This window comes from Lygodium microphyllum, chromosome 16 (genome assembly GCF_053477565.2).
Source record: "Lygodium microphyllum isolate KBCC chromosome 16, Lygodium_microphyllum_v1.1.10, whole genome shotgun sequence".
In the NCBI taxonomy this organism is placed as follows: Eukaryota; Viridiplantae; Streptophyta; class Polypodiopsida; order Schizaeales; family Lygodiaceae; genus Lygodium; species Lygodium microphyllum.
The window spans coordinates 120,177,817-120,201,566 of NC_141150.1; the positions used below are offsets into that span (position 1 = coordinate 120,177,817).

General features: G+C 37.0%; 1 long non-coding RNA gene across 3 annotated transcripts; it reads left to right on the plus strand.

Annotated features, from left to right (window-relative positions):
• Window positions 1-7,849: 7,849 nt before the first annotated feature.
• On the plus strand, window positions 7,850-23,220 carry LOC148023309 (uncharacterized). 3 transcript variants are annotated; one of them, XR_015693493.1, is made up of 3 exons: window positions 7,850-8,373; window positions 15,203-15,244; window positions 23,070-23,220. It is a non-coding gene; the product is annotated as an uncharacterized LOC148023309 (long non-coding RNA). The 3 variants fall into 3 exon arrangements; XR_015693492.1 differs by lacking the exon at window positions 23,070-23,220 and adding an exon at window positions 8,520-8,684 and having other exon boundaries at window positions 15,203-15,732; XR_015693491.1 differs by lacking the exons at window positions 15,203-15,244; window positions 23,070-23,220 and adding an exon at window positions 8,520-8,790.
• The last annotated feature ends 530 nt before the right edge of the window (window positions 23,221-23,750 follow it).

Genomic DNA, 23,750 nt, shown 5'->3' on the forward strand with positions numbered 1-23,750 from the left:
TTTGCAATAACTAGCAATGGCTAATTTTATGCAACCCAAATGAAGCTAGATTAAGTCAAAAGTATCTCAATACATTGGGTAGACATCCTTCCTTGATTCTTGCATCATAACATGAATAAATCAGCATAAATGAAGCTCTTAAAGTGGTTCAATGGTTATCCTTGTTTTATGATAGCATGTTGCCCTATTCAAACATTGAATGGTTGAAGCATATGAGCTCAAATCCAATGTTCCAAGTTGATTAATAATGTTGGGGAGGGGTGCCAGCAATGCCCAATGAGTGCTTGAGTGACCAAAGCATACAAAGGAGTTGTTGCAATTGATTGAAGTGTTGGCTAAATAACCCATAGAACAAGCACAAATAGCGTGGGTTGCTACTAATCGCATGCTAGTTGTGTTGGGCATAATGGTGGTGAAGACAAATCTCAATACACTCCAAAGGAGCCTTGGGACAAGCCTTGAGAAGCCAAGAAGAAGCAGAGCATCAAATGCAAACCTTGAGTGGAGCAACCATGGCTGCCATGAACAATGAGCTATAGGTGTTCAAATCTAATTGAAACAATTCAGGTGAAGCTCCTTGATCTTTGCTCTAGTACCAATTGAATGGAGAACCCCAACTGAGAGCAAGCAAGTGAAAGTAATGGAGGTGTAAATTGTGGCAGTTGGAGCAAGAGAGCAAGAGAGAGAGACTCAAGATGATGTGGAAACTCCAGTAGTCACAATGTGCGACCGGCCTTCCCTCTATTCATTAATCACTGAAAGAATAAAGATTGAAGTGGCAGTGATGGGTGCCTACCACCCACAGTGTACATATATGCGAAAACTGTTAGTGTAGTGAATACATGGGCAACGTAAGCATAGGTGCCTTTACCCCCAACATGGCAGATGTCTAGTTCTCGAACATATCCTCATTCCCACTACCATCTACTTTTAGGTTGTCAGTAGCCATCTAAGGCAAGCATGAAACAATTAGAACAACTAGGAAGGAACTTCCTTTAGAGTGGGAATGGAGACAAGTTCAAGGTTCCCAAAGTCTCTTGGGCTATTTGAGCCACACCAAAAATCTTGGTGGGTTAGGACTACCAAACCTCCAAGCATTGGCAAATAAACTTACAGCCAAGTGGATTGCTAGGAGAATAAGACTACTAGATAACTCTTCTCCATGCTTCTATCAAATAATTTCAAGTAGTAAGGTGTCCTAGATGGAATAACTTAACCCTTCTCACTATTATCCTCGGTCAAATAGAAATCAAAATGAAGAAATGTTCTGGAATGGTAAAAAGCATTTGGGAAGCTTGGTTCAAATACAAGAAACTTCTTGTGCCATCACCACACCCTAACTTAACTCTACCATGGGCCTTAATAGACTTTCTTTGGTTTAGCTTCTTCCATAACTTCATCTTAGAGTTGGAGCAAAACAAAGCATGCAAACTTTATAGAAAAGACATCAAAACATGGGATGAACTATGGGATCAAAACACCCGCATATGGTTGATAGCAAAGCAACTCCAAACTAAATTCAACCTTGAACAAACTAATTTAGATCTAAAAAGCAACAAGACCCTCCCTCTCTTAGCAATCATCTACCTCAATCTCCTGGAGGCTGAGAAGAATGCACAGGTTGTAGTCATGTTATTTGAGATGAAGAATCTATTTCTCTTCTTATTTTGGATGTAGGTTCGGTTATCTCCTGAACCTCCATTTTTAGCCCGAGTCTTTGCCCCTCGAGCCTATTGTTCTTCCCAAACCTCCATTTTGAATTCGAATTGCATGCACTTCTCAAACCTCTATTTTGAATTCGAATTGTATGTAGGGTTGAGGGGGGTTGAGGTGGCTTTAATGCCCAACGACCTCTCTCTCTCATGATTAGAGTAAGATCATTTTTTGGCTTTTGATCTCATTTTTGATCGGGGGACCTTGGGGCATGCAGGTGGAAGCTTGGAGCACGTAGGTTTTCGCTTGGAGAAGGAGCAGAGCACGTAGGTTTCTACTTGGACTTGGAGAAGGAGCATGCCACGTTTCCGCTTGGAGAAGGTGCAACTGCTTGGAGAAGGTGCAGCAATCTCGACAACCCCCCCACATCTCTCTCTCTCTCTCTCTCTCTCTCTCTCTCTCTCTCTCTCTCTCTCTCTCTCTCTCTCTCTCTCTCTCTCTCTCTCTCTCTCTCTCTCTCTCTCTCTCTCTCTCTCTGTGTGCGGTACGGCCATGGCGGATGCGGGCAGGGGCTAGGCGGGCGTCTCCCTCCCTCCCTCCCTCCCTCCCTCCCTCCCTCCCTCCCTCTCTCTCTCTCTCTCTCTCTCTCTCTCTCTCTCTCTCTCTCTCTCTCTCTCTCTCTCTCTCTCTCTCTCTCTCTCTCTCTCTCTCGGCGGTACGGGCATGGTGGATGTGGGCGGGGGCTAGGTGGACGTCTCCCTCCCTCCCCCCTCTCTCTCCTCTCTCTCCCCAACATTAATATTTGAAGTTAATATTAATGTTAATGTTGTTGTTAATGTTAATTAACAGTTTAGTTAATGGTGGCTTATATATATATATATATATATATATATATATATATATATATATATATATATATATATATATATACTATTATTATTATTATTATTTATTAATGTATCATTGCCATTGTCATTGTCATTGATTTTATTGATTTATGAATGAATGAAATAGTTATTAGTTATTATATTTATATTTATATTTATAATTTATTAGAATTTATAAGAATAACATAAGATAAGAAAGAATAAGCTACATCTTATTAATATATATATATATGTATATATATATATGTATATATATGTGTATGTGTGTGTGTGTGTGCGCGCGTGCGTGCGTGCGTGTGTGGTATACAAATACAAAATATTAATTATTATTATTACTAATACTAATTACTATTAGCAATAGCAATTAGCAATGTATACTTTATTATAGATATAGATAGCTAGATAAATTATAAATATAAATACATACAAATACAAATATTGATAGATATAGATTGTAGAATATAGAAGATAGACATTATATTATACTTTATACTATATATATTATATTTTTTTGTTATTGTTATTGTTATTATTATATAGTAGACTATTATAAATACTGATATTGATAATTGATATTGAGAAATATAGATTATAGAATATATATATCTAGATATTATTGATATTCTTTATTATTATATTATATTAGTTATTATTATTATTATTATCATTTTTCATTATTATATTATTGTATGGTACTTATTGTTATTTTTATTTTATTATAGTTGTTATTATTAGTTATCAATATCAATTTCAATAATAAAATAATAATAATGATAGTTAAATAGTTAATTAATATAATAATAATAATTATTATCAATGTTACATTATATTTATATATATAACATATAATATTATTTTTTATATAATAGTTATTTAATTATATTAGTTAAATTAAATATTTAATTAATATAAGTATTGTTAATGTTAATATTACATTATATATATATATATATATATATATATATATATATATATAATTTTATTTTATTATAGTTATAGATAGATATATATATATATATATATAATTTTATTTTATTATAGTTATAGATAGATACAAATACAGATACAAATATTAATGGATATAGAATAATAAATATAGATAGAAGATAGAAGATAAAAGATAGATATAATAATAATAATAATAATAATAATAATATAGTTAATAAGTTTAGTTGTTATTCAGTTTATTATTAGTTGTTATTTCAATTTTGTTATTGACTTTATTTTATTATGATGTTATTGTATTTAGATATTATTAGTTGTATGTATTATTAGTTAGTTAGTTATTTGTTATTTGTTGTTGTTGTTATTATTATTATTATTATTATATTTGGATGTTATTTACTTTTAGTTTATTTTTACTTTTTTGTTATTTTAATTAGTTTAGTTGTTATTGTTATTACTTTAGTTATTATTATTCAGTTTATTATTAGTTTATTGTGCTATCGTTATTTTAATCGGTTTAGTTTTAATTATTAGTTTTTATTTTGTTTTAATCGATTTAATTTAGTTGTTATTATTAATTTAATTATTTGCTTAAGTTGTTATTCAATTTATTATTATTTTATTAGTATATATATATACATAAGATAATATAAAGATAATTATTTGTTTTTTTAATTAGTATACATATATAGAAATAATATGATGTTATTTTAATTTTAATGAGTCATTAATAATAATAATAATAATAATAATAAGTTATATAATTATTAATAGTTAATAGTTAGTTATACTTGTAGTTATATAGTTTTTTTATTAGTTAATTAGTTTAGTTGTTATTTTAATTTTGTTATTGAATTTATTTTATTATGATGTAATTTTATCTAGATATTATTAGTTATATGTATTATTAGTTAGTTAGTTATTAGTTATTAGTTATTATTATTATTTTATTATTATGGATGTTATTCCATTTTAGTTTATTATTACTTTATTATTGTTTTGTTATTTTAATTAGTTTAGTTGTTATTGGTATTGTTATTGTTACTATTTTGTTATTTTAATTAGTTTAGTTATTATTGTTATTGTTATTATTACTGTTTTGTTATTTTAATTAGTTTAGTTGTTATTTATTTTATTATTTAGATATTGTTAGTTGTATGTATTATTTTTATTAGTTATATTATATTTTTTATTATTTTTATTAGTTTAGTTGTTATTCAGTTTATTGTTGATAATAGTTGTTTTGTTATTTTAATTAATTTATTTAGTTTTTTATTTGTTATTATTTTTTATTATTAGTATAGATAAGATATATGCTTTATTATTTTATTTTATTGTTGTTATTATTATTATAATATTATAGTATATAGATGTAAATATAGAAGATTAGATTCGATAGATATAGATATTAGTTTATTGTTATTGTTATTTTATTATTGTTATTGTTATTATTTTTTATTTAAACTATTATTATTATAATTATAATTATGTTTAATTTACTAATAAACATTTTAGGATATGTGTTTTAAGACATGGAGTGAAAGGTATCTTTTATGTTGATTTTTAAACATGGAGTGGAAGATTTTGTAGTAACTTTAAGATATGTATTATATTGTCGATCCTTAAAGGTGCCAGAGTGGAGCTAAATTATAATAGTACTATATTACTCATGACTTTCATTATTGAGAGGTAGAACTATCCTTTGCCTCACTGATTATGATTCGTGGGGCATTATTAAAAGTCTATATTGACACTTTTAAACTTAGAAAGTTGTTTAGTATGTGAGCTATAATTTTATTGGTAGGAGTGGGAAGTGTTGCATCGTTCTAGGGTATGATTTTCTAAGAAATGATATAGTATGGTGTGCATCATACAAACTTAGGTACACCAATTAAAAAGCCAACTCACTGGTCTAATATACGTGTATTTTATGGAGTGGAAGGTTCTATAGTAACTTTATAAGATATATGTATTATATTGTCAACCCCTAAAGGTACCAAAGTGGAGCTATATTATATTATATTATATCATATTATATTACTATTTATTTAGTCGTGATCATGACTTTCATTATTGAGAGGTACAACTATCATTTGCCTCGCTCATTGCAATTCGTGGGGTTGGCATGTATATAATAACACTTCATGGCATTAAAAAATTGTTATTGACATTTTTAAACTTAGGAGGTTGTTTAGTGTGTGAACTATAGTTTTATTGGCAGGAGTGGGGAATGTTGCATCGTCCTAGGGCATGATTTTCTAAGAAAGGATATTGTATGGTGTGCATCATGCAAGGTTAGGTACACCACTTTAACATACCAACTCACTAGTCATTATAGCATTGGGTTCGTTTGTTGACTTTGCTCATTGCAATTCATGAGTGGATATAACTATAAGGATCTTTGAATTTGTTCACGCGAGGGGGGTTTTGCATCATGAAATAGATACATCCATTGTGACAAAAACTCTAATCTCTAACCTAGGGAGCCATGGGAATTTGCTTGAAATAATCCAAATGCACCTTGAAGACCCACTTGAGTCCTATGTGTAGGATAAATAAATTGAAACCTCACTCTAGATGCTACTTACTATAGCAAATTCTATTGTAATCAATCATATGGTCTAATGCACATGTGTTTTAAATTTAATGCTTTGGAATTTAATCTAATGCCATCTAGGATTTTTCACTATTTCTAATTTTTAAGATAAGATAAGAATAGTTGATATGCACCTCGATGTTGGCACATGTGTTTTGCATAGCATGGAGGACAAAAATGTATCTGCAACAAATGTTGTGTAGTGCACTCCTAGTGCGCAAATGAATATGTGCAAAGGGAAAGAGGTTATAAGGAAGAAGGCAGCTCGTCGTGCACTCAGGCATGTTGGAGGATACGAAAGTTCTATTAGTTTCTTGAGAGTCCTTCATCACTTGGATGGTTTGAGAAGCAAGTGAAGATATTATTTCAATGTCAAAGGGCTTCGATTTCTCTTGGTGAGAGCATTGATAGTCGTCTATAGAGGATTGAGAGAATTTTGGAGGAGAAATACGAAGGGAACCTTTGTGATGGGGTGAGGATACATGATGAGTTAGAAGAAATAAAACATAAGGTAGTGATAATTTGGGGTCAACATGGTACAAACCCTAACCCAAGGAAAAGGGTAAACAAGCAACTCAGCTTGCTAAACCTTTGGGATCTTGCCAAGTCGCAAATGATCCAGGATCGAATGCTGGGAGTATTCGAGGAAAAGGAATCACACCTTAGCAGTTGGCCACAAGAATGACCATTGGAATGCTCGTGATTGTACACGTAGGTACACTGTTTGTACTTCTTTGCTCAAGGAACTAATTCTAGAAAAACAACTAATGCTTTAGGTTAAAAGTCTGGAGGGAGAGGTAAGTTCAGTTACCTCCGACTGTCTGCCTGTCCCTATCCAAGGGGGTTGTTAGCCGCGCCGGGTACGTGGACCGAACCCGCCGTGAGAGGTCTCTCTGTGGGTGCTACTTGGAGTAGGAGGACACTTGGGTGCCTGCAGAGGCTCTGATCGTAAATTCCTTGCCTCCGGATCCTGCACAAGAGGCCGACTTGACTTGAGATGGGATCTCGAGGCTCATATACTAGTCAACGGGTGGAACTTGGAGTAGCAATCCTGAGGATTGCTAGGATAGCCTTTGAGCAAGATATTTGATGTATTCCAAAGACCATGATAAATAAAGATCAAACGTTTGAAAAAAAAGAACTTGCTTGACATTGTTTCTCTATGTCAGTGCCTAAGTTACGTGAAGGAATGAGTGTTTAATTGGTTAATTAAGGAAGATGCTTTTGCATGTCAAACATAATGTGGTAGGTAATTAGATAACTAAGCAACCCGAGGAAAGTGCGGTGGACGTGACTCTAAGTCCATCCTACGGAAGGGTGGTCTCGGTTAGCCGGGAACTTTTCTTGAAAGAATTGATAGCGAGATAGTGATGACCTAGAATCAATAGAGTTAGAGTCCCGATTTATGCTGCTTTAGGGAAACGGAATGGGACTATGCTTTACAGGCAGAGAGGTTGAGCTTCGCATCCCTCTCGTTTCCCATTCTCTTTGAACCAAGTGCAGTATAAATTTACTTCGACCCTGATGTTTTTGCGCAAAGTGGTTCATCGGGAGCTCGACGCTAGCTACTTCTTAGAGACTTGACTATTAGGAAAACCCTGATTCAGGTCGGTGCTAAAGTGAGATTTCACAAGAAATGTCACGGGGTTAAAGGCAGGCAAAGGTACCTTGGCCCGTTCCACATTCACTCGCATGATTGACAATGGATGCACTCCTGATGTGCACACGTTCAGTGTTTTGGTGGACTTGCTTTTGAAGGAGAGGAAAGTGGAGGAAGCCGTACACCTCTTGGAAACCATGACTGCTGCGGGCTGCCAGCCAAACACTATTACCTACACCAGCCTTATCTCCGGCCTTTTCAAGGCAGGCAAAGGTACCTTGGCCCTTTCCACATTCACCTGCATGTTAGAGAATGGATGTGCTCCTAGTACCCGCACTTGCAATGTTTTGGTGCATTGGCTTCCAAGGGAGGGGAAAACAGAGGAAGCACTAAGTCTCTTCGAAAGCATGACTGCTGCTGGCTGCCAGCCAGATACAGTTACTTACAGTAGCTTTATCTCTGGTCTTATTATTGCGACCAATAGTACATTGGCCCGTTCCACATTAGCTTGGATGATAGATAATGGATGCACTCCTGATGTTCACACATTCAAAAATCTGTTGCACTGGCTTTTGAATGAGGGGAGACAGAGGAAGCCCTGAGTCTCTTTGAAACCATGACTGCTGCTGGCTGCTGGCCAGATGCTGCTACTTGTGTTACCCTGACCCAGGGTCTTGTCAGTGCAGGCAAAGGTACTGTGGCCCTTGACATATTTGCCCAAATGATAGATAGTTGATGGACTCCCAATGTTTGACACTCAATGTTCTGGTGCATTAGCTAGAGAAACTTAAGTCTTTTTGAAACCATGACTGCTGTCTGATGCCTGCTGTGAGCAAAGGTACCTTGGTCCTTTCCATATTGGCTCAAATGGTAGATAAAGGATGCACACTTGATGCTCACACACTCGGTGGTCTGATGCACTGGCTTTCAAGGGAGGGGAAAACAGAGGAAACCTGAAGTCCCTTCAAAACAATCACTGCTGCAGGCTGTTGACCGAATATTGGTATTTATAATAGCTTTATCTCAGTCAATGGGCGGAGTTCCCTTTGTACATTTTCATTTGTTTTTATGATCTGCAATATATTTAACGCTTTCAATGGGGAAATAAAGAGCTTTATCTCTGGTCTTATTAATGCAGGCAATGGGTCCTTGCCTAGTTGCTTGAATGATAGATAATTGATACTCCTGATGCTCACCCATTCAATGTTCTGGTTGAGTGAGGGGAGAAGAGAAAACCCTGAATCTCTTAGAAACCATATTTGCTGCAGGCTGCTAGCCAAACATCATTGCTTACAAAAGATGTATCGCTAGTCTTGTCAGTGCTTGGCGAAAAGGTATCATCGCTTGCACAATGGAAGACTTAGGTGCGTACCAGACCAGTAGGTTGACTTGCAAAGGTGGTAATAGTAGAGATAATTGTTTGAAAGTGTGACTGCTTGGGGGTGGCAGCTGGATATTGTTACTTATGGAAAGGTTGGGTGCTAGTGGAGATACTGTTACTTGTAACACAGCCTTATCTCAGATCTTGTCTCTAAGAGCACAAGTAGTTTGCCCCTCCACATTTGGTTTAAGTCAATCCTAGACAAAGTCCAATGCACAATCAGGCAATCAGTGTTCTGGTGCTCTGGCTTTTGAAGTAGAGTGTAAAAGAAGAGGCTCTGAATCTGGAGAAAGTATGACTGTCAGGGCCACTCACCACATATCATTACTTGCACCAGCTCCATCTCCATCTTGTCCTTGCCAGCCAAGCATGGTGGGCCCACTCCACATCTGGTCAAATGATAGAGGGCTTACTTTTTGGAATGGAGGCAATGGGTCCATGGTCAATGTTGTTTTGTCTTATAGGGAGTTGAACTGAATGAATTCGTGAGGTGCTAGATTTGACAGCAGTGCATGGAAAGGTTGGGTGCAAAGTGGCTGAGTGGATTGCTAAATTGCAAGAGTTTCCGGATTCTTTTGTGTTCTTGAGTGGTTAGCTTCTTATTGTGGTTATTTGATGTCGAGCCAGGGTCTATTGTGGATTCATGTAGTGTTGGCATGGTACTTTGCACAAAGTAAAGCTGCCTTCTAAGCAATAAGTTGCTTTAGGTGTTTTTCCTGCTCTTTGAAAACCCTTCTGGGATGAGGTATGTGGTGCAGAGCTCCTTGCAGAGCAACAGGGATGACAACTTTTAATTGTTGGGTAGGTGGAGCTGTTGAGTAGTATGGAAGAGAAGGCGTTTCAGAATATCAATGCCCTATCTGCATGATAGTCAAGGGCTTTATGGTGTTTGACTGCAGACAGGTTTGTGTTGGTAGGTTTGCATTTGCCTTGTATCTTGAGATGGTATCATATTATGCTAGAGGCTTTTCTCAGCTTACTTCTTTTCTTAAACGTGTTTGTTTTAGCAAACAAAGCAGAGAGATTAGTTGGGGCTATTGCCTTTGAATGGACACGGTTATGGGCTGAAATGGGAGTGTGTCATGGCTGGGACTTGTGTTTGTTAGCATTGTCCTGTTAGGGGTAATGCTTAGTGTCAATTTCGCAAAGATTTAAGTTGAAAATTTACTCCATTATCATGAGTTGATTGCTGCTGTGAGAGCGTGTTCTGGAGGAGCATGTGGATAAATGTGCAGTTTTTGTAAGGCGGTTGTACATGTTGAGGACACCTTGTTAGGAGGACTTTGGACCTATTTCATGTGAGTTTCCATTATAGAACCCTGAAACTGTCTTTCAGGCAGGCTCACCCAATGCTTTTTTTGCCCCCTGAAATTTTCCTCCTTACTTTGCAGCGCCTTTTGGTGTGAGTAGAATCTAGATTGTCTCCCATTATACCTCTATTCGTGTGTGTGCCTTTGTTGAGAGTCCCTCTCTCTCAACAAAAGTATGCACATGGCAACAAAAGTGCAAGAGGAGGTACATAAATTTAAACATGGAAGGAGGAAGATAATAGAGCCCATCACAATCGCAACATAGTTCATCAGTCCTCTCTTAGCTCATAGCATTATCATAGTCCCCCTCCATAACAAAAAAAAAAAAAAACACACACACACACACAGATAGTTGTAGTCAACACAATCGTTGCTCAGAGTTTATCGCTTGCCTTTTTTTCGTAATGGGTTGTTTATATTAATTATGAAAAAGTATAAGGTCACAAAATTACAAAGTTTGGAGTGGCTCTAGGCCTATAAACTAGCTACAATGGATTCAACAAACACAAAAGGACAAGTGTGCAAGAGGTACCTTGGGACTCAATAAACATAGGATCAAGTTGTGAGAGCGCAATGGAAAGGAACCGCAAACAAAGGAGCAGAGAGAGATTGCAAGACAATAAGAAAGAAATTTGTAGGGAACAAGGAACAAATGCTGAATATAAGAGGAGGATTGATCAATCCTTGCATGCAAGCCTCAACATTAGTGAGGGCACCAAATCATGCTAATGATGGTAGCATTGGAGACGGAGGAAGATGACAGAGGAAGAGTTTGCAATGTAAAGCTTGCAAGAGAAGAATGGGAGATGATTTGTGAAGTGAGTGGGAGGTGGTTATAAATAGCTAAACACTCCTAAATCTGGCCGACTTGATATCTAGGGCCTAAAATATGACAGATTAGCATTTAATGTTGGTAAAAATGCTAGATAGGCACATAAAATATCGATAAATGTGGACAATGTTTGGTAGTTGAGGCAGACTAACGTATGTAGAAACTGTATAAGAAATACAAAAAATCCCTACTAAAGGAGAAAATGCAGTGAAAGGCAATAAATGGACTACTCTAGAATGAGCTATCTTCTCCATCAAAATAAGTGATTGATAAGTGAGAGCTCCTAAAGTCCTCATTTGACTTAGATTGAGGCTCATAGGTAAGAGATCACAAACATGACAATCGTGATTTTAATAGTCTCTCTCAGATCTTGGATGTGGCAAAAGACTAAGGAAGAAATGGATCTTGGGATGGCAAGAGGAATGCCGATGTCGATGAAGTTAGTCGATGTAGATTGTTGGTAAAGTTCTTCACGATCTTGGAAAACCCCCTTTGAAACACTATGGGCCAAGAAATTTGCAGTTGCAACACCGAAATTGTTTCCCTTTGAAAGGAATGGGGGGTATGAGGGAACCATCGGAGGTGGGGGACGAGAAGAAACTGTGGAATGAATGGTGCACGAGTAGGAATGTGTGTAGCAATAAACAACTGCCTTGGATGACCCTACATAAGAGAAGGGGAATTGAGCATGTAAAGCCCGCTCTCTTATGTAGGGGATATGAGGGAACCATCGAAGGAGATGGGGGATGAGAAGGAACGTGTGGAATGAATGGTGCACAAGTAGGAAGGCGTGTAGCAATAAACAACTGCCTTAGATGACCCTACATAAGAGATGGGGAATGGAGCATGTAAAGCCCGCTATCTTGCCAACTTGTTGCGATAACACCTCCTATAGAAGAATCCTAAATATAAATAACTTGCTTGGTGAGAAGATAACATAGGTACCAAGCCTAGTAAGGCCATAAACGGAGAGGAGTGGAAAGTCCAAGTTTGGAACATAAAGGGCATGTAAAAGGGAACTCGACGCGTAGTTGGAAAACAAAGGCAAAGTGCCAACGGCACTGATAGGTATTGATACAATGTCACCAACAGTGATTAAACCCTCAGAAGGGTATAGATTTTGCACAACAAATCGCTGCATGGAGTCATATGACTAGAAGCTCTATTTTCAACCAGCCAAGGCCTCTCAAAAGATGAGGCAACCATTGAAGAAGGTTCCTCCAACTCAACAAGATGAAGGAACATGAACTCATGGATAACTATTGGAGTAGAGGTAGAAGATTCGGGTGCTTCAGCTTCATCCTTTGCTTGTTGACGAAGGTGAGGGTACTTCTTACAACATTTTTCCTTTGGATGTGTCCCCTTTCCATAGTATGGGTACTTAGGCTGTTCAAGTCGGAGTTAGAGCCTGAAGAACTCTCTTGTTGTTTGCCTTTGACTTTCCTTTCTTCTTCTTCTCCCCTTATTCTCCCGCAACAAAAGCTTTGGTGGAGGTGGATCCATTGGCAATCTCTTTGGCACACTCGTCATGCTTCAAAACAAGTGAGGCAAGCACCTTCCATATAAGCTTCTTACGGGTCCTTGATGTAAGAATGTTGGTGTAGAAGACATCTGGTGCGCAGATCAGTCGCAGTATGCTCACGTAGTGAATCCCGGAAGGTCCCCAAGAACAATGAACTCTACCTTTTTGCACAAAAAACAATGTAAAAGCATGAACGACAAGAAGCAAGAGACCAATTGGGTTCAATCTCCTCCCATGCCTTGTGTGAGCGCTTTACAAAGCATGTATTTTATGTATATTTCCATCTTCATGCTCAATAATAGCCCAATTTACAAAAATATGACAAGCTTTTAGCTTTTGAGTTTGCTTTCTACAAAAATAGGAAATAAAGCTAATGGACGGTGCCCATAGAGTCTGGCACGCCCAATCTCAATGTCCCAAATAGAAATAACATATCCGTGCGCATAGGCGCATACAAAATAATAATAAATAATGGATGCCTCAATAGACATAACAAAATATAGGCGTGGCGCCTATCAAAATATAATCCATAAGTCGAATACTCGCTAGACTCCAATGCTTTCCTCCGCCACTGTTGCTATCTCTACAAATCAACTGAAGCATTCACAATCGTTAGTAAAATAATACAATTAAATTGACAAAAGTGAATACCTAGCAGTCTTCAGCTACATAAATAAATCAACTGGTTAGAAATAAATTCTAACCTTAATTTATTACGAGTGCGCACTCTAAACTCATAAACGTTTATTAATTTAATATGTATTTTGCGGAATCACCCGCTATGGAATCACCCATGTACACACTAAATTAATGAAACGCCCGAAAATGACAGGCGTCCCCATCAACTTCTCGCACAAAGAATCCACTTTGTGTATGAGCCCCGGTCATCTAAGTTTACGGAATCCACCGTAAAACCTCACGGAATCCACCGTGGCATGGAATCCACCGTGGAATATGCCTCCTGGCATCATACCCCCGGGGTGGGATAGCAATTGATCTCAATTGCTATTAGCTCAATGTGGAGCTAACAGAGTGGGGAAAGCATTTAAGTCTCTAGTGTGCATCCATTGTGCTTCCTCTACAGGATGGTTCTTAAATTTTACTAGATATCGAGAATACCTTCGGCCAGTTCTAGCGGTCATATAGTCAGTGTCTAGGATAGCTTCTGGTTCAAGTATTTCAGTCACTTCTTCTAATAAAGGTGGGTTTTCATAAACAGGGTGGATAGGCAATTGGCCTCTAAATGGTCTCAATAAACTAATGTGAAATGTATTGTGAATTTTTCAATGAGATGGTAATTCTAACTTGAACGCATTATCATTAATCTTATGAATGATTCTAAATGGTCCATAGAATCTAGGAGCTAATTTGACAACTGGATGTCTATCTACACTTTGCAGTCTACGTTTTTCTATTCTCAGCCAAACATAATCATCAACTTTGAAATTCATGGCTTGTCTTTTCTTGTTAGCTTGTTTGGTATATGATTGTTGGGCTTTAGCAATCATATCCTTAACCTCATCAAAAATACTATTATGCATACTAGCAATATCATCAGCACTCTGAATTCTATTAGACAAAGATGCAACAGGTGTAGACAATCTATATTCATAAATGACTTCAAAAGGTGCTTTCTTTGTAGATGTGTGCGGTGTATTGTTATATGCAAACTGTAATAAATGTAAATGAGTGTCCCATGTCTGAGGTTTAGAGATAGTATATGTACGTAAAAGATCTAGAATGGTGCTGTTTGTGGCTTCTGTTTGTCCATTTATTTCTGGATGAAATACAGATGAAAAATCAATCTTTGTGCCTAGATTAGCAAACATTGTAATCAAAAAATTATTACAAAATCTAGAGTCATGATCTGAAATAATCACTTTTGGCAATCCATGGTTAGTAAAAACAGTTTTAAAAAACAACAGTGCTGCTTGTGATGTTGTTAAAGTTTTCTTACATGGAATGAAATATGCTTGCTTACTAAATCTATCTACAACTGTCCAAATCATATCATGGTTAGATTTAGTATTTGGTAAACCAGTAATAAAATCCATAGAAATATGTTTCCAAGGTTTAGATGGAATAGACAAAGGCATTAGTAATCCATACTGTTTACCATGATGTCTTTTTACTCTTTGACAAATCAAACATTCAGAAACGAAATTAGATACATCTGCATCCATATGCGGTCAATAAAAATCTTCAGTTAACATACGTAATGTAGATATGATACCTCTATGACCTTGATATGGGGGACAATGAATTTCATTCAAAACAAAAGATCGGAATGGAATAGTAACACACAGTCTCTTTTCATAAAACATAAATCCATCATTATATGACAATGAATCAACATGAATGAAATTATTTTGAACTAGTTTATGCCAATCAGAATGAAAAGTGATATCTTGGTGATATGTATCTTTCATAGCAATCAAAGAATCAAAAGATATGACGGAAATATTATGAATTGCAGGTCTTTTACTCAATGCATCAGCAACTACATTTTCTTTTCCAGGTTGGTATTGAATGATAGGATGAAAACTTTGAATAAAGGAAGCCCATTTGATATGACAGTCAGAAATTTGGGGTTGGCTAAGTAAATGTCTAATGCTTTGCTGATCGGTTTTTATCATGAATTCTGAACCCATTAAGTAGTGTTTCCACTGTCTTAATGCTTGTACAACTGCTAATAGTTCTTTGTCATATGTTGAATATTTCAGCTCAGAGGGTTTCAACTTACAACTAGAATATGCTATAGGATGATTGTCTTGCATTAGTACGGCTCCTATTCCTGATCCGCTAGCATCGGTCACAACTAGAAAGAACGGTCTATTAAAATCAGGCAACTGTAGAACATGGGTATTGGTTAATGCACGTTTCAATAAGTCAAAGGATTTCTGTTGGTTTTCGGTTCATTGATAAACAATTCCTCTCTTCAGAAGTTTTGTTAATGGTAAAGCAATTAATGAAAAATTGCGTACAAACTTCTTGTAGAAACTAGCAAGACCAAGGAATGAGCGTAACTCATGCACGTTTTTAGGAACAGGCCAATGCAATATTGCATCAATTTTCTTAGGATCAACTTTAATTCCTTCAGATGATACAATATGACCTAAATACTCAATTTCTGTCTTAAAGGATTCACTCTTTTCAGGATTTGTAAACAATTGATTTTCTTTCAATAATTGAAAAACTAATGACAAATGCTCATAATGCTCTTTCTCGTTTTGACTAAACACCAAAATATCATCAAAGAAAACAATCACACAATACTGATATTTCAAAAAGATACGATTCATCATTCTACTGAAAGTGACAGGTGTATTAGTCAATCCGAATGGCATGACTAAAAATTCGTAATGGCCAAACTGTGTTCTGAATGCAGTCTTAAATATGTCAGATTTATCTAGCCTCACCTGATGATATCCAGACTTAAGGTCAATTTTACTAAATATAGAAGATCCTTGCAGTTTGTCCATAAGGTCATCAACTCTAGGTATAGGATACCTATTCTTTACAGTGATCTTATTTAAAGCTCGGTAATCAATACACATACGATAGATATTATTCTTTTTCTTGCCTAAAAGTACAGGTGCACCGAATGGAGAACTGCTAGGTCGAATTAAACCTCTATTTAGTAATTCTTCAACTTGACTCTGGATTTCTTTTTGCTCTATCTGATTGTGCCTATATGGTGCTTTGCAAGGTGGTTGTGTGCCAGGTATTAAATCAATCTTATGGTCTTCTGGTCGTGAAGGAGGTAAACCTGGTGGTAGGTCTTCGGCAAAACAGTCATTAAAATATGCAAGAAATTCCTTATGCCTAGGGTGCATATGATTTTCCTTTACTTTCAATTCATTCATCCAAATGAGATATGATTTAGTACTCTTGCGTAATGCACGTTTTGCTTGAGTATGCGAAAGCAGTGGAAAGACATTAGATACATGCATATCATATAATGTAATAGATTTTCCTTGAAAATTAATATTCATTGTGTGTGTGGAATAATCTATATCTGGATTATGCTGGTGTCTCCAAGGCATTCCTAAAATAATGTCACTCGACTGTAATGGAACAACTAAGAAATTTCTTCTTTCAGTGTATGAATCAATTTGAATCTCTAAATCTTGTACTTCTTGTGTACCATTATACCTAGTGCCTAAAAATGCAGCTTTTATGCGATAATGCGTAGGTACAGTCTATAATTTTAATTCCTTTACCAATTTTGCTGAAATAAAGTCATGAGTACTACCGTCATCATGCAAGATAGTCTTTTCCTTTCTATGCACCAAACATTTCATAGTCAATAATGAATGTGGAGTAGATATACCTGGTAAAGTGTCGGAAGTAGTAGTAGTGTCATCCTCATCTTCAGTGAAATCAGGCATATTCTCATGCTCGTCTTCGTCCATGGCTCCAAGATAGTTGATATGTGCTGGTGGCTTCTTTGAATGACAATTTGCTGTGAGATATCCTGGCTGGTGACATTTATAGCATACTATTGGCTTGGCTTTGGTTACATTATTTGAAATGGTTGGAAGTCTGGGTGTATTTGGATTGGCTTGTGGAATAGGCTTAGGATTTGGATTGACATTGGATGGTAATGCAGGTGGTTTAGCTCAATTCTTTCGGAAAGATGGTGAAGAGAAACGACCTGGATTAAATATTCTAAAATTGGAATTGAATTGTTTAGATCCATAATTACCATTGGTTTGGAATTGCTGTGGTCATCTGTCTCTACCGCGTAACTTATCTTCAGTGTCGTGAGCTAGTGAGATGGCATCTTCAAGGGTAGCAGGCTTGAACATGTTCACTTCAGCGTAGTAATGTCCAAGAAGTCTAGACATATACTTTCGCTTATGTGTCGTCTCTGGTACGTCTTCAAGCATGCGTAGCTGTAGGAGTGCATTTAAAAAACGCTATGTATACTGAGGAATATGCTCACGATCCCGTTGTTGAAGTAGATCCCATTGCTTGATAGCCCTCTCATGAAATTGCGGTGGAAGGAAATTCTGCATGAACTTCTTCTTGAAATCTTCCCAAGTAGCAGGATATTCTATGCTCTTGCGTACTACAGTCCACCAAAGTGATGCTCTGTCTACCAAATGATTAGTAACACACTTGATTTTATCTTTTTCTGGATAGGTCTCCTCATGGAAATAGTCATCAAACTGGCTAATGAATGATAAAAGAGTCTTTTCTTCTCGTATGCCATTGAAAGTGCGAAATTTGAAACTTCGTTTACTTATCTTTGATTCCTTGCGAATGGTTTGTGCTTCAAGAGTGACGTCGATGGTACGTCGAATCAAATCTTCAGCTTGAGGTTCTTCTTTGTCGGTAGACGCTCTTTGTAATTTTGTCAATTGCGCTTGCAATGCTTGCCTAGCCCTTCGTTCTTCTTCCAATTGCAGCATGATTAGATCCAGCTTTTGTTCCATGGTAGGCTCAGGTAGGTTGTCTTCAGCCATAGGATCATCCATATGTGGTTCCGTCATCCTGTAAAACTCAAAAGACATTTCTCACTCAAAATCAGGTTAGCGGGATGAGCGTAGCTCAAATTCGGGGTTACAAGGCTATGTATTTTTGGGTATTTCTTTCTCAATTTTTAAAAAATCTGCAATATTTCCTTCTTCGTATGCTGAAAATACTTCAGCGAACCTGCGAATAGGTAGAATACTTTGCCACGAACAACTTTGCAGTTCAGAGTTTTTGCGCAGGAACAGCCCTTCTAGGAGTTTTGAGCACTAGTCAGTTCTGACTCCAGTTGACTAGTCTGACTTGCAGAGTTGCAGACTTAGCCGACTTGCAGATTTGCAGACTTGCAGAACTTAGGCCGACTTGATGAACTTGCAGGACTTGATTCCAGTCGACTTGCAGGACTTGACTTCGGAAGTGCAGGACCGAGAGTTTATGAACTTGATTGCCTTGACTGACTTGCAGAAAGCTTAGTGTCTTAAGCTTATGGAACTTATAGCTTACCAAGCTAAATTTGATTTTCGGGTATCGCAGTATGTTGACGACGCGGTTGATCTCGACGAGTTTATACTGACGCCACCCGAGATGAGTTTTCGAGGTTAAGCTTTATTAAAGCTTAACTAAGCTTTAAGACTTTTTGATTTTTTAAAGCTTTTAAGCTTGTAATTGAAACTTAGCTCTGTTTTTTTGACGACTTGATGAAGGAGATGAATGCGTGGTCCTCCGCCTGTACAGCCTGGTCCTTCGCGATCTGAGAGTAGAAACAGGGGTTCTTGATTGCAAGAAGTCTGTCTGTATTGACGGTTCGCGACGAGATTGACTGTAGAGCCCGATCGTTCCTGGAGCTCCGCCTTCGCTCGAGATGGGTAGCGATTGGAAGCTCTTGATCTCAGCTCCGCTCTGATACCACTGGTGCGCAGATCGGTCGCAGTATGCTCACGTAGTGAATCCCGGAAGGTCCCCAAGAACAATGAACTCTACCTTTTTGCACAAAAAACAATGTAAAAGCATGAACGACAAGAAGCAAGAGACCAATTGGGTTCAATCTCCCCCCATGCCTTGTGTGAGTGCTTCACAAAGCATGTATTTTATGTATATTTTCATCTTCATGCTCAATAATAGCCCAATTTACAAAAATATGACAAGCTTTTAGCTTTTGAGTTTGCTTTCTACAAAAATAGGAAATAAAGCTAATGGACGGTGCCCATAGAGTTTGGCACGCCCAATCTCAATGTCCCAAATAGAAATAACATATCCGTGCGCATAGGCGCATACAAAATAATAATAAATAATCGATGCCTCAATAGACATAACAAAATATAGGCGTGGTGCCTATCAAAATATAATCCATAGGTCGAATACTCGCTAGACTCCAATGCTTTCCTCCGCCACTGCTGCTATCTCTACACATCAACTGAAGCATTCACAATCGTTAGTAAAATAATACAATTAAACTGACAAAAGTGAATACCTAGCAGTCTTCAGCTACATAAATAAATCAACTGGTTAGAAATAAATCCTAACCTTAATTTATTACGAGTGCGCACTCTAAACTCATAAACGTTTATTAATTTAATATGTATTTTGCGGAATCACCCGCTATGGAATCACCCATGTACACACTAAATTAATGAAACGCCCGAAAAGGACAGGCGTCCCCATCAACTTCTCGCACAAAGAATCCACTTTGTGTATGAGCCCCGGACATCTAAGTTTACGGAATCCACCGTAAAACCTCACGAAATCCACCGTGGCACGGAATCCACTGTGGAATATGCCTCCTGACATCAACATCAAATCGAGGAGATGGTAGTTGGCTCAAAAAAAATCATGGCCATATCCTTTGAAGAGATCATCCTACCAAGGGATGAAAGCTCATTCCTCATATCCTTCAACTTATTCACATGATCCTTCATGGAAGGGAAATCATCAACAATGAGCATTTGTAATTTTTTCTCGAGAGTTATATGTCTTCTAATGGTACAAAGAAGCAAGCTTTGTCTACATTTCCTCTACTTTCTACAACTTGCACACATGCACTAGGATAGAATCTTATAAGCTCATGAAGAGGAAAGATCAAGCTCTAGAGTTGAGCCGATTCCATAAGGTTGCACGATCCATCGATGGTTCAATGGTGGGTCCTTCATTGGATGAGGAATAGGATCCTCCATTGGTGCTATTAAGATTTTGTCATATGGGCTTTCTGTCACAGACATGCCATGATCAAGTGTACGGATTAAATATTGCTCATGCCATATGAATCCACACCTCATGCGAACACACCCTTAACATGATGTCCTTTAGTTAACTATGTGAACCTACCCTTGCCATGTGTAAAGAAGCTAATTTCCACAAGAAGCCATTAAACTGAAAATACAAGAAAAAGACTAAAATGCCAAGAAACCATGGCCAAGGTGGCTAGGCATGAAATGATATCACCAATGTTGGCTGAGAATCAAATGATGAGTGGTTGCAGCATGGTATGCACCCCAAGCTATGGTGGCCAAGAGTATTCACCCCCTTAGATGGTGGAAGGTTGAGTCTTCAAACATGTAATGTTGTAAAATGGCAAAAAGATCCTAGGCTAGTTACAACTTACCCTCTTATACTTAATCCTAGTAGGCTAAATATTGGCTAAGGCATTTAGGCACTTTAACTCTATTATAAGCTATCCTAGCCTAGAAGAGCTTTGTCCTCAAAGCTGAATTTGGGAACAAGATACGAGGATGAGTACAAGAATAGCTTGAAATAGATGAAGTCATGTTGAAACATGAGTCCATGCTGAAGAAGACCAAATAAGTCGATGAAGAAAGACCATGTAAATAGAACAAATTGCTGTAGGCTGTCCAAAACAAGCTGTAGTACAAATTTGGCCATATTTTGAAGTAGAAGTGACTAATTTTCATGTGTGAGGTATAGAAATGTAGAGGACAGTATGTAGTATCTAGCCATGCTATCAAAATCAAATTTTGATGAAGATAAATGATTTAACTTCAAAACAGAAATTTATTACTGCAAGTTTATTATTGTCCAGTGAATGAACTATCCTCTTGAAGAAGCCATGGAAATTGTTCCAAATAGGAAGCATGTTGCCAAGAAGATTCTTCCATGGACAAACCCTTCCACTTAATAAGATACTCCACAAGAACTCGATTTCTTAGAACTTTCTCTCGCTTACCAATAATCTTTTTGGGTTCATATATGATCAAACCATCTTCATCAAGGGAAGGTAGTTCTTCAAGAACTTGGATTTCAGGGTCAACATACTTCTTGAGCTGAGATACACAGAGGACATTGTGGATGTGTGTAGTTGAAGGTAAATTAAGTTGATAGGCAAGGTCCCCAATTCTCTTAACTATTTGATATAGACCATAATACCTATGAGTGAGTTTATTATGTCCTCTCTTAAGAGAAGCATAATGGGATTCCGAAACTTTCAAGAAAACCCATTTACCTTTTTGAGATTCCACGTCTTCTTTTCTCATCTACATGGGCCTTCATTGTCTCTTGAGATTTTTCAATGTTTTCCTTGCATTGCTTCATAAGAGCCTCCATCTTCTCTAACTCTTCACAAGCATTAGGATTTACATCTTCATGAAACAATGCTAAAGACACTTGAACCTTGTAACCATATAATACTTCAAAAGGAGTCATTCCAATACTCATGTGATGAGTATTATTATAATAAAATTCTGCAAGATGAAGCCAATGGTCCCATGCGCTTTGTGTGCCATGGTAAAAATGACATAAATAAATTTCTAGCCATTTGTTGACCCTTTCAGTTTGCCTGTCCGTTTGTGGATAATAAGCTATACTAGGAGTCAAAATAGTCCCCATAGAAGAGAACAAACTCCAAAAGTTGCCCATAAACTTGGTGTCACGATCGGACACAATCTTCATTGGCATTCCATGAAGTTTAAAGACACATTCCATAAACTGATTAGCCACTTGCGTTGCTGTAAATTGAGCCTTTGTTGGAACGAAATGGGATGATTTAGTCAACTAGTCTACCACAACATAAATGCTATTTCACCCATGCTTTGTCAAATGCAATCTCATTATGAAATCCATGCTAATATCAGTCCACTTCCCAGAGGAATAGGTAGTTTGGCTGAAGCAAATCAGCGGGTAGAAGTGTGGAATCCTTATTTTGTTGACATAGAAGACAACTCATAACATAGTCTTTAATATCTCCAATGGTCTTTCCAATAAAAGTTCTTATGAATATTATCAAATGTTTTGAACAAACCATGATGTCCCGTATCTCTTGCAAAATGCAGTTTTTGAAAGATGATTGAGGAGTTAAGAAAACCCGTCCTTGATACCATAAAAGGCCATTATGCCACTTATAATTTGGATACTCTTCTCCTTTGCCTTGCTAAAATTCCTTCATCATTTTGGATACTTGCTCACCATCAAGCAAATACTCTTATTAAATGTCATGGATCCAATCCTTATGCATGGTTGAAATGGTAGAGATAGAACAAGCTCACATTCTTGATAAGGTATTTGCCACCACATTGTCTTTTCTAGCCATATAAGATATCTCAAAGTCATATCCTTGAAGAGTAGCTAATCATCTTCGTTGCTTGGAAGACAATTTGGTTGTGAAAGGAAGTATTTTAGCACATGATGATCGCTTTTGATCTTGAAATGGCTGCCATAGATATAATGATGTCACTTTTTAATGGCATGCAATATTGCTAATATCTCTTGCTCATAAACATGTAATTGAAACTCCTTGTCATCAAGCTTTCAACTCTCATAAGCTATAACTCCATGATATTGACATAAAGCAGTCTCAATTCCTCTTTCACTAACATCCGCACATATGATAAACTCCTTAGAGAAATCTGTGCATGCAGGGATGGGTGCTGAAATTAAGAGAGATTTCAGCTCATTGAAACTTTGATCGGTGATGGAGTCCCAAAAGAAAGCATTCTTTTTGAGTTTATCCGTCAATGGAGCTGCCACATGAGCATAATTCTTGATGAATCTCCTATAGAGGGACGATAACCCAAGGAATCCTCTTAAGGAGGTTACATTCATAGGAGTAGGCCATTCTTTACCCACAACATGACCTAAGTATTCAATTTCATTTTCCATGAAAGAGAACTTCGTCATCTTAGCAAAGAGTGCGTGTCTTCATAATGTGTCAAAGACCTCTTATATATGCTTCAAATACTCATCCTTGGATTTGCTATAGATAAGGATATCATCAAAGAAAACAAGGACTGTTTTGAACAAGAAGGGCTACAGTATTTTACTTATGAGGGCTTGAAAAGTAGCAGGTGCATTGAAAAGTCCAAATGGCATAACCAAGAAGTGGTATAATCCTCTTTCACTCTTTGAAGCTATTTTGAACTCATCTCCTTCATTCATTCAAATTTGATGATAACTTGATCGAAGATCGATTTTGGTGAAGACCTTTGCATCTTTAAGCTAATCCAAAAGATTATCGATTCGGGGAATAGGATACCTATTCTTGAGTGTTGACTTGTTCAAGTTCCAATAATCAATACACATGTGAAATGATCCATTTTTCT